Source organism: Mauremys mutica, chromosome 10 (assembly GCF_020497125.1).
Source record: "Mauremys mutica isolate MM-2020 ecotype Southern chromosome 10, ASM2049712v1, whole genome shotgun sequence".
In the NCBI taxonomy this organism is placed as follows: Eukaryota; Metazoa; Chordata; order Testudines; family Geoemydidae; genus Mauremys; species Mauremys mutica.
The window spans coordinates 29661799-29673725 of record NC_059081.1 but is presented as its reverse complement, the minus strand read 5'-3'; the positions used below and the strand labels follow the sequence as shown (position 1 = coordinate 29673725).

Here is an 11927-nt window from a genome sequence, read left to right as displayed (position 1 = left end):
GAGCTTGAGCTGGACGGGGAGGGAGATGAGCCGGGCGAGAAAAAAGAAAGAGTGGGACAAATGGACCCTGGGAAAGGGGCGGGGAGTGGCGGAAAGAAGGGACAGGAGAGAGCAGACGGGTAGGTGCAGTGGGAGGAGAGATTATGTAGGGTCATTGAGAAAGAAGAGGGAGAAAGGTCGGAGGGGGCAAAGAGACGGGAGAAAGCAAGAGACGGGGGAAGAGAGAAGCAAGGGGTCTTGTGGGGTGGAGGGTGGGGGAGAGTGCACCGAGTCCTAGGGGGAAGGAAGGAGAAAAGGGGACGGACCCGCTGGAAATGGGGGAGATCAGAGACAGCCGCTGGCCCTGAGCCCGGGGTGGACTTGGAGGAGGCGGAGTGAATCCGAAGGAGCTCAGGGATGTATCTGGGTCTGGGGATCCTCTTCCCATTCAAGTTTCACTTCAGTGGGAGGATGGAGCCGGGGAGCAGAGCTGTGATCAGATGCCAGGATAGACGCCAGCTGACACTGGGTACCTGGGCACAGGGGCCTGCAAAGGGGGTACCCCGGGGAGCGGGTGTCGTGCTGAGAGCGGGGGAGGAGGAGTCAGGGACATGGCTCTGTGCCTCACTCTGCCAGTGACCCTTAGGTGCCTCCCTCCCCCCCTCTTTAGGCTCATAATTGCAACGAAGGGAGCGCTGGGGCCCTTGGATTTCCTTTACGTGCGGCCCCGTCTAGTGAACTGCACGCCCGGAGTTTGCCTGGGAAGGGCCGCTCCGGGAGCGGCTGGGGTGGAGGAAGGAGGCCGCCCTGCAGGGGACGGAGGGGCAGCCTGGCGGTGGGGCCCTTCCCCACAGCGGGGCTGGGAGCAGGTATCAGGCCCACACTGACCAGCGCGGCCCGTTGTCACGCGGGCAGAAGTGGGCCCCTGACGGGCCCTGAGGCAGCCCCAGGCTGTAGCGCTCGACCCCCGCCAGCCCCTCACGTCCCCCAGCGCCCAGAGGTGGGAGCTGAGCCCCCACGCCCACGTGCTCCGCTGGGAGCTGGCCCTTTAAGTCTGGCAAGGAGAAGCCGCTGCCTGCCCAGAGCGGCCATTTTGTGGCTGGCTCCATTAGAATTCGCCTTTCCTCGCGGTCCTGGGCGCTTGGGTGTGGCCGGGAGCCTCCCTTGGCTGGCCCGGGGCCCAGGGACCGAGCGGGCCGGTGCATTCGCCAGGCAGGGGGTGGGAGCCTGTTGGCCGGCCGGTGCCTTTGCAGCAGGGCAGCGGGAGGGAAGCGGACAGTGTGTAAGTAGCCGGGGGCGGCGGTTGTCCTGCTTTAACGCCGGGGGCGGAGGTTGGGGAGTCAAGGGCCCCTTGAATGGGGGAGAGAGACCGGCTGCTCGTTAGTTTGGTTTCTCCAGCCCCAGGGAAAGGCCGAGGCAGGCAGCCACGTGCAGGTGTAGTTCAAAGAATACAAACATCAAGCTGCAAATTGGAGGAGTGACTGTAAAAGCGCTTTACCAATCCACATCAATGGGCAATACAAACATTTTGACTCTTTTTACCCCCAGTTTCCAGGTCACTGGCTTAGCGATTGTCACTCCATAGCCCTTATGGAAGTTGTCTCTCTTCTGGGAGCAAGTTGTCACATGATGGTCAAGGAAGAAGAGCTCCAGCCAGGCCTGAACTGGCCCCTAAGTCTCCTTTTCTCTTGCACCTACCACTGTCATGACCTCTTTGGGCCTGATTCTGACCTTACTTATGCTAGTATAACTTCATTGACTTCAGAGGAGTCATGAACTCTGTATCCTGATGTATAAGTGAAAGGAGATCCAGGGCTGTTAGCTTTATTAATCTTTTTTTAAAAGCCACACTTCCATTTCCAGCAAAGTCCATACAGCGTTTCCATGTGAAGGCAGTGGATTGTCTTTGCCTCCTTCCAAAAGACAGTGGAATGCCTAACTGTGTCTACTTTGGAAGGATGACAGGGTTACACGAATATATTAATTTACAACGTTTATTAGAATTTGCGCACTTGACAAAAAATATGGTGGATTTAGGTCTGGTGTTTGCTTATACAATAGATTCTGTTCCTTTTTAACATTTAATGTAAGCTTTGTTTATCTGAGGGCCTGGGTAGTATAAAAGTATGCTTTGCATATATTATGCTGAGTCCCATAAAACTATACTTGTCTGCAGTTATTCTGAGATAATTCACAATTGGTGACTTAGGGACAAGAAAGCTATGCAACATCTTCTGAAACTGCCTTTTTAAGATGAAGTATTGAAAAGATATATTACTGTAGGCAGACTCTTATAGGAGCTTTATTAGTTTTGGAATAGAACCAGCAATGCTTGCTTTATTAATCCTTTACTTAATTATCATAATTGCCTATAGAATGTACAGTTAGAAATAAGCCAGTAAGAATTCATGTTTGATGTAGTCAAAACTTGAAGATCCCTGTTGTGTGTACTTCCTCCAGTGCCCTCTCAGTTGTAGGAATCCCTGGGTTGGCTGCATACCTCAAAACATATTTGACACACCTGTGGCTCATTTTTAAGTATAAGAAAAATAAAATCCATAACTGCAAAATCTGCCATGGCAGGAGTGTTAGCCCTAAATAACCTTTACAGCTGGTTATGGTGTGGTGGGAGATATTGGTATTCATTAATGTTTTGACATGTTTGACATTTTGTATATGGTGTGCTGCTTTGTCTGTCTTCCTTATTTTCTCTCTCTCTCTCTTGCCAGGTTGGTGTGGTGGGCTGGGTTGGAGACAGTGATCTTGGTCTGCAAATAAATGTATGGGATTTAAGCTTTGTTTTTGTTTTAAAAATGTGTTTACGTAAATAACAGGATTATTTCTATTGAGCATAACATAACTGTAAGCAGAGCAGTTCTTGTGACAAAAAAAATGATTTGTGTTTTCTTTCAAAAGAAAGACATATCTAGCATGAACCATTGAAATACTTGAAGGCAATGGATTATGCATATCTGAAGCTTGATGTAGATGCTCTATAAATGTGGTGTGCTTATTACCGAGTATCAGTTTAAAGTAGGGACTTCTATTGTAAATTCATTAGGATGATCATACTCACAAAAATTACGAGTTTGTCAGCATTTGAATCTCAAATGCAATGTTTTCTACAAGCTAGGTAGCATACCTGACCAATAAGTGACTTTTTTGATAGTAGAGGATTGATTGTGGATTACAAACTCACAAGTACACCTTTGCTGAGTAGGCTGCAAATATGCTGAGATTATGTCTAGAGTGCTTCTATGGTGTATATTTGTTCTTTTTATAAGAAATCAAACCTAATTTGTGTAGGATCAGGAGGTTGATCTGTAATCCTGAGTGTGATAGAAGAATTGGTGTGACATTTTTGGCCCTTTTATTTTGATACTTAACCTTTATTGTACATTTTAGAGTAAAGGGATCTTTGAAACAATGTAAGAGAGTAATTTTAACCTTTATGCACCTGCCCATTTATGAGAAAAGATATTGTAATAAAATAACACTTTCCCCCTATATATAGTGATTTTATTCACATTTCCTTCACAGAGTATCCATGGAAGAAACAGAATCCAGTGTCTCTGACAACCAGTCCCTTGTAATTTTAAAAACATAGTGTGGGCATGGTTGTGCATGTAGACCTGAGTGTAGTGCTTATGAGAGATGTACCTCAGCCCTGAGGATTGAAGCACTTTATCAAAACAAACAAAACCTCCTCAATACAGTATTGTCACATAATGTGTCCATTCAGTCACACTTAAACAAATAGACTAAATTTTCAACATTAAATATCTACTAGCCCAATTGTATTTTGTTCACATACAAAACAATACAGTATAATACAGTCACCCACTCAAGACCTACGCATGGTCAAAATTTAGCTGTAATCCAGTAATAAAACAAACAAAGCAAAAAAACATTGTTTGTGCTCCCATCTGCCAGAAAAGTCTGGGCAAACAGATGCAACTTGTGACGTGCCCTAAAATATTAAGGGAAAAAGTGATTAGTGGGACATTAGTTACTGAATTATAGGGTTGTGCTATTTTGGACCTAGAATTAGGTAGGTAAAATATCCAGAATGGAGGGGCTCTCATAGACAAGTCCAGTGAAGGGCAGCAAGGCATACTGTTAGGCTCACTTTGATTTAATATCTTTATTAATGGTTAAAGTATCTCCTTTTAAATCAAGAACAGCCCCCCCTTCCAATTCTCTTAAACAATGCCTTCAAAAAGAGCCTACAAGAAGGGGCAAGCTTTGCAGCATGTCTTAAAGGCCAAAAAAGATGGGCTCTGCTGGATGAAGGTTGAAGAACAAATTGTGGAGTTGTGAGTCCCCCTTTGATAATGTTCTGCCTCTGTCCTCCACATCTAGGGAATGTGACCTTGAGAGACTGAGATGTTCTCTGTAGTTGGATTATAACATGGGGAGAGAAGTAGTCTCTAAAATACACAGCACCCAAATTCGAGAGGGCTTTATAGATCAAAACCAATACTTTGACTTGCACTCAGAAGCAAATTGGAAGCCAGAGCACACGTGTCATTCATGAAAGAACTATCTCTACGTAAGCAGGCAGCCACATTCTGCACCAGCTGACGTTTCTGAGGTGGACTCCAGGTAGAGACCCAAAGAATAACTATACTTTAGTCTGGCACTCACAAACGAATCAATAACTGTGACTGCACTATAGTTGTGGCTATGTAAGTTATAGAATGTGGTACACTGTATGGTATAGTATCTGCTGTGGCTGTGTAATAGCTGTGTGTTTATTTTAACACGATCATAGGTAACTGCCAAGTGTAACAGTTTTGATGGAAAATTATACACTTATTTCCCTAGAAGCAGCAAAGAATCCTGTGGCACCTTATAGACTAACAGACGTTTTGCAGCATGAGCTTTCGTGGGTGAATACCCACTTCTTCGGATGCAAGCCATCCAGTATTCACCCACGAAAGCTCATGCTGCAAAACGTCTGTTAGTCTATAAGGTGCCACAGGATTCTTTGCTGCTTCTACAGAACCAGACTAACACGGCTACCCCTCTGATACTTATTTCCCTAGGTGATGAACGTAAATGGTATGCAAAACCTTTTCTGTATGCTAAATCTATGAGATAGGCTTGGCAGAAAGTTCTGCAGGTGATTTAGTAACTATAATATACCACTAATCACTTTTCCCCCTTAACCCTGATGTTGCTAATTCTGTAGGATTATTTTAAATGTTATTCTCTTTAAGAATGTTTCTAACTTTGTAAGGTCTGACATTTTTTTCGTCCCAGATATTTCTCCTGTTTTTATCTCCACTTACTACTTGTCAGCTGCCATGACAGCTCCTTACCTCCAGGTGGAAGGGCAGGTGAGCAGCTTTCTCTGGAAATAATGTCAGGGTTGGTTTACTTCATGGAATTGCTAGGAATGGATGCTTTATGAGCAGTTTGGTCTGTTCACTTTCCCTGGAGTCTGAACTCATCATTACTATGACATGCTCAGCTTCAGTGGCCTGGGGTTTGGGATCATAAGTCCACCCCCAGTTTGCAGTGAAATTTATTGCCTATTTGTGTCCAGGCAAACTAAATTAGTCTATTGGCATTAAAGCAGGGGTGCTGGAACAGTTGTTATAGTGAGGGTGCTGAAAGCCATTGAACCAAACTGCAAATGCTGTATATAATGGAAACCACTTCAAACCAGGGGGTGTGGCAGCACCCCTAGTTTCAGCACCTATGCATTAAAGGATCAGTTTGAAACGTAATGTTCGGAAGGTGGCCTTACAAATTCTGCTCTTTGTTATCAGAATGTGAGGCTATACATTCTGCACACTGGTTTAAAAATTCCTTCTAAGTATCAGCATGTCTCCTTAATAATTTGGAGATTTAGGGTAAAAAGTGACTTAGACTCCAAAGTCTCTTATGTGGTTTTGAAAATTGTATCATTTCCCTTTATATGGAAAGTAATTTTAAGTTACACTAGGAGTGTTTGTATAACTGAAGAGACTTCTGTTATAAGATTACAAATGAACGTGATCCTAATTTCCAAAGTTAGGGTTTAGGGAATTAAAATAAAAATGTTGAATGCACTTCATTTTCCTGGTTAAAAAAATATTGAGCACAGATACACCACTTATAGTCTGTCCTTAACTGGAGCATGTGAATAGGATGAAGCCATATCTATATCTGCTTTTAGAGTGCATTTTTTCTAAAACTTTAAATTTTGAACAGATTGACAGAATAAAACAGTATAAGCAAAATGGCATAAATGAAGTTAGTTAACCATAAGAAGGTGCTGGTGTAGGTATCAAAATAAACAGGATGGGATCATGGTTATTTAGCATTAACCTGATGTTCACCGTTATCTATTAATTTGCTGATATCTTCTGGGTCATCAAAAAGAAGCAGCAAAGAATCCTGTGGCACCTTATAGACTAACAGACGTTTTGGAGCATGAGCTTTCGTGGGTGAATATCCACTTCGTCGGATGCAAGTGACGAAGTGGGTATTCACCCATGAAAGCTCATGCTCCAAAACGTCTGTTAGTCAATAAGGTGCCACATGATTCTTTGCTGCTTTTACAGATCCAGACTAACACGGCTACCCCTCTGATATAAAAAAGAAGGGCGCTACAGTTTCAGAAAGCAAGTGGCTAGGTGTAGGCATTTAGTCATTGTTCAGAAATTTTTGTATCCCTGGAAAGGTTTGTGTCATGCAGATTTCTTTGTAAGTTTTAATTCTGGAATAATAATCCTTTTGAGAACAGAAAACGTGCATGCAATTTCTGGGAACATTTATAATATGTTTTAGATGCAGGTGAACTAAGTATTCAGTTAGTATGAAAAATGCAATATTTATTCAGAAAAGTTATGTAAATAATAAGAGATTTTTTTTATACGAAGAAATCTTGCCAGTCAAGCTCAATCATTTTTTATAATTATTTCCAAAGTTAGTGGATGAAAGGGAACGCATTAGATGTAATATATGTGGACTTTTGATATAGTGCCTCACAAAATCTTTCTTCAAAGATTAATTCAAACAGGCTAGGTTAGGATACAAGCACTTTCACGTGAATGAAAACAACTGGAGAGCGATAAATAAAATGGTAAGTAAGATAAACAACAATGTATCGAGTTGAGAGGTGTACAATGGAGTGTTACGGTGATCAGCATCTTTAAAATGATTTGAGAGAGAAGAGGTGAACAGAAACTGAATTTAATTTGTAGATAATAGTTACTTGGGAGGAGTTGCAAACATCAGTGAGGACAGATAAATAATAGAAAGGGGACACTGAGAGGTTAGGAATATGGATCTTGCTCTTGTAAGCAGATCCATGTGGAGTCACACTGAATGTAGTAAGGTGTTCCATATGGTCTGCCTCAGTGGATCTAATTAAGGTCAGGAAATAGATTTGGATTTTTTTTTTTAGGTTGATTCTCATTTTGTTAGCTGGTGAAAAATAAACACAAAACAGACATTCAGTGGGAGGGAGATGTATGGAAAGTAGTGATGTTAAATCAGAGCTAAGAGTGAACAGCAAGTTTAATTTGTGTTTGTAACTTGATACGATGACAAAAGAAAAAGGCCAATATGATTTGTAGTTGTATATGCAAAGGCATTGTGGGACAGACCTGGGCAGTGATAGTCCTTATCTACATGAGGAATCTGTACCTGCAGGAATCTTATCATCTGTCCTGAGTATTTAATTATTAGAAGATGTCAAAAAGTTAGATGGAATTTGGGGAAGAGTAATTAATTAAAGTAATTGGGGAAGAGTAAAATAATTAAAGGGCCTCAATGGCATGCCAAGATCTGTGCCTTAAAAGAGTAACCTTAAAAATGGGTAAGTATTATTGTATTTGTAATAAGGTTGCAATGCTAGAATAATTTTGCTTCTACTGCCGTCAGTCCATTTCCTGCCACTGCTTGCTCTATATTTTAGAGCTTGCTTCCATTCAAGTCAGCGGTTAAAGTATTCTCTGCTTCCCTAAAGGCATGTTTCAAACACTATTAGACTATAGTAAGGTGCTACTCAGTGTGAATAAAGGTGGAATAATTGGACTTTTAGTGAATTTTCAAAACCAGATTTATTTTGGAGTTAAATATAAAAAAGTGATGAAAACAAGCAGATACTTTTTTTTAAGGCATTATCCTAAACCAGAAAAACATACATATTCATTTAACAATTAAGGTCCAAACCCAAGGAGCTTTGCTTGCATGGGCTCTGGCACCTACATGGGTACCTATTGAATCAATAGTGCTCTCTGCAAGGGTCTGGCTGCATAGATTTTTTTTTAAATGTATTTTATATGTTCTTTAGTATAAGGGCTTTAATTTGAAAAATGTCTTTCAGATTGGGATCATGTATTACTGCGGAGACTATTTCCTGCCAACTTATAAACCCCATTAAAATAGGATTTTTAAATGGAAGTGTTAATACAGCCTTGAATATAGTATTGCAAAAACTGTCTGTATATATTTTCCCCCATTGAAGTTCAAAAAGACCTGTTTTCAAATCTTGCTAGTCACAAATAGAAATAAATGTCAGTCTCCCCCTAGTCCCTACTGGACGTCTGTCCACATCAACAATAAAAAACCCTCTGCCACATGGTTTGGCACAGCTAGGCACAGTTGGCAGCTTCTCCTCAGCAGAGGGCTGGGACTGGAAGAACAGATGTGTTGCAAGTCTGCTTTGTGGTGCATTGGCACAGCTGTGTGGGAAAGCTTGTACAACAATTTAATGCATTAGTTTGGCTCCAGTTTGCAGTTCTACAGCTAGATTCTCATGTTTCTAAGCAATAGAAGTGAATCTACATTTTTTAAAAAAGGTAAGGAAGTGATATTGTGTGTCAATGTTGTTTTTTCTTTATGGCACTTATAAATAGGAACATTGTAAATAGATGAAACCACAAATGAGCGTCCATTGCTTAAATGTTGTTTTTGGAAGATAGTGAGAAAAAGGGAGCATGCATTAATGGAAAGAGTATGTATCAGTCAAGCTGCTAATGAGAGCAACTTCTGTTTGAAGCGATGCTCAATGTATTGTGCACATTTGTTGAAAACTGAAGAAAATCATTGCTTGAAAGTATTTTCTTTTTTTAACTTTTGGTGTCACTGAATGCTTTAAGTGGTGTTCTGCTAATATCTAAGGCATAAATGCTCCCACAGTTTCTTTGACTCAAAAGGATCACGGATCTGGACTGGGAAAGAATGAAAGTGAGGAAAGAAAACTTCATAGCCTGCTCCCTTACTCATTCCTGACCCTTCTAGGGGTCTGTGACACTCACCCTCTGCAGATTGGGAGGTGGAGGGGCATGTGTTGAAGGGCCAGTCTGGTGCAAGTTACTGCTTACTAAGGTCATGCTACTGGTAACACTTAGGTGCATGGTTAACTTTAAACTTGGTGAATAGTCCCATTGAAGTCAGGGGAATTGCTAAAAAATTTAAGGTTAAGCATGTGCACAATTCCTCTTCCATGATGTCGAACTTCACGGAGGGGGATTCTAGAGGCAGTGGTTGTCAAGTGAATTTGCAGTTTGGCTACTGATGGGGATGGGGGAACTGTGAGGAGAAGCAAAGTTTCCACATAGACAAATCCCCTGAGATCCATTGATTTAGGGGGCTGAAACTCTTGTTACTTCCATGAGAAGGGGGACCCTGTGCCCATGGCTGGAGAATGAGAGCAGGGGTGGGGGGACTCGACAAATCCAAATTTGTGGAGTTTTCTAGCCTCTACATAGGGGAGCTTGGAGATTCTTAAGATTTTGCTGGTCTTATTTACAATATTTTAAGTTTGCTACATTAATATGTGGTTTTACATCTACTATAAATAGATTAAAATGTCTGATTTTGTTTGTTTCTTACTCATCCTTTCAGCTTGTGGTAGCTGTGAATCATCAGATGACCTTCTTTAGGTGGCATGTGGTAGACAGTGCTGTTAGAATACGTCTTATTTTTCTGAATCCTCCGCAGATAGATGAGATAGCAAACCTTGGCAATATGCTTGCCTCCTTTTAAAAAAAAAATCTCATTTGGAAGATAAGACATGCGACTTTCCACTACAGAGCCAGGGCAGTCTGCCATTATTGGTTTAGACTGTAGGGCAAGTTTAGTGGTATAGACACACAAGCTATGGAAAATGTCCTATGAAAATGGAGTGAAACTCAGTGACTGGATGGTTGTTACTGTGACAACACAGCATTTTCTATGCAGTCTAGACAGATCATTTACCTAATAAGGAAAAAGTGTGTGAAATATATTTGCCTTTGCTGTGACTGACTGAAATTTTGTCTCAATTTTAATCAAGCAAGTTAACACCCAGGTAAAGTGAAAGCTTTACTTTCAATTGCCTGTCCATGTTGTAATTTTAGGGTTTTTCCTGTATCATGACAGTAGTTAGTCTCATGTGTCAAAGGCTGTTTCCACAATTATGGTTTGCCTAATGGTCCTTTTGTTATGATTCATAGGCTAATAGAAGTCAGAGATGGAAAAGGCCTATAAGATTATTGAGTCAGTGCTCTGCAAATGCAGGCTATAATCTCCTAGACAGAAGACGTATCAGGTATTATTAAAGAGATTCTATACTTGATCTTAGCTAAATAATGGGTAAGTAGTCATCAGAGTTCCTTAGATGGTGTAATAAGGGTTGTTTCATTTCAGATTTTGTATATATTAAATACATTTACCATTTAGCATTTTCATATATTGTCTGTAGATGCACACGCAGACTAAGGGAAAGAGCATATTTCTTACAGACAGCAATGTGCAAAAAGTCCGTCAAATTTTGCTCAAAAGCATTTACATTGTGCTAGGTTAAAGCAGTTTTAAATATTCTACTTTGCCTAGTGGAAGAAGAAAACTGAGGAAGAACAAATTATCATCAGCATGTGAGTCAACACTAGAGCTATATGAAATGCAGCTGTTTTATTTTGTAGGGCTTTGTGCAAACATTTTTTTTATTTTGATCCAAGTGTGTTGTACCCATCTGAGTTTCAAGTTCAAGTGAGCCTAAAATCTTAAAATAAAAATTAATTTAAAACATCATCCTTCACCTGGTTCTATAATAAAGGTATTGTGAAATTATAAAGTTTCCATGATTTCAATGCAAAATCATAACTGGTGGCCCAAGTTCACTCCAGCCTAGCTGTTGTTTCTTCAAAGCTGAGCTCAGAATTTTCTGTGTTTTGGGGGTTCACTGCAAACATTTGCCTAACACCATTGTTCATTTGTAATGAAAGAGGTGCTGGGGCTATGAACTGTCAAGTCTTGAGGTGCTGCTCAGCCCTGGCAAGGCCCTGGCACAAATTAAGCAATGCCAAAAACTAGGCAACAGAATAACATAGGTTTCCATTTTCCCCCTCCTGAGGTTAGTCTATTATCCTCTGGTTTTCCCATTACATATTTACAAGCTTTTCTCAAGTTATGCTCCCCAAGCCTTTATGAACAAAAGAGGGCATGTTCCATAAAATATCTGAGAGTGGGGAAGAGAATATTGTATAAATACAGCATGATTACTCTGTAAGTGGTGAAGATCCCTAGTGGTAGACTGTGGGTACGTCTACACTACGGGACTATTCCGAATTTGCATAAACCGGTTTTGTAAAACAGATTTTATAAAATCGAGTGCACGTGGCCACACTAAACACATTAATTCGGTGGTGTGCGTCCGCGGTCCGAGGCTAGTGTCGGATTCTGGAGCGTTGCACTGTGGGTAGCTATTCCCTAGCTATCCCATAGTTCCCGCAGCCTCCCCCGCCCCTTGGAACTTCCGGGTTGAGATCCCAGTGCCTGATGGGGCAAAAATCATTGTCGCGGGTGGTTCTGGGTAAATGTCGTTAGTCACTCCTTCCTCTGGGAAAGCAACGGCAGACAAGCATTTCGCGCCTTTTTCCCCTGGATTGCCCTGGCAGATGCCATAGCATGGCAATCATGGAGCTTGTTTTGCCTTTTGTGACTCTCACCGTATGTGTACTAGATGC

At 41.5% G+C, this 11927-nt stretch overlaps 1 long non-coding RNA gene across 2 annotated transcripts in view; it reads left to right on the top strand.

The window, feature by feature from the left end:
* The first annotated feature begins 1111 nt into the window (after positions 1-1111).
* The window catches only part of LOC123378864, a 369979-nt gene continuing 359163 nt past the window's right edge, over positions 1112-11927 (top strand). For both annotated transcript variants that reach the window (XR_006582769.1, XR_006582770.1), the window contains exons 1-3: positions 1112-1261; positions 2709-2759; positions 5245-5321. This is a non-coding gene — a long non-coding RNA (uncharacterized LOC123378864). The remainder of the gene's footprint in view (positions 1262-2708; positions 2760-5244; positions 5322-11927) is intronic.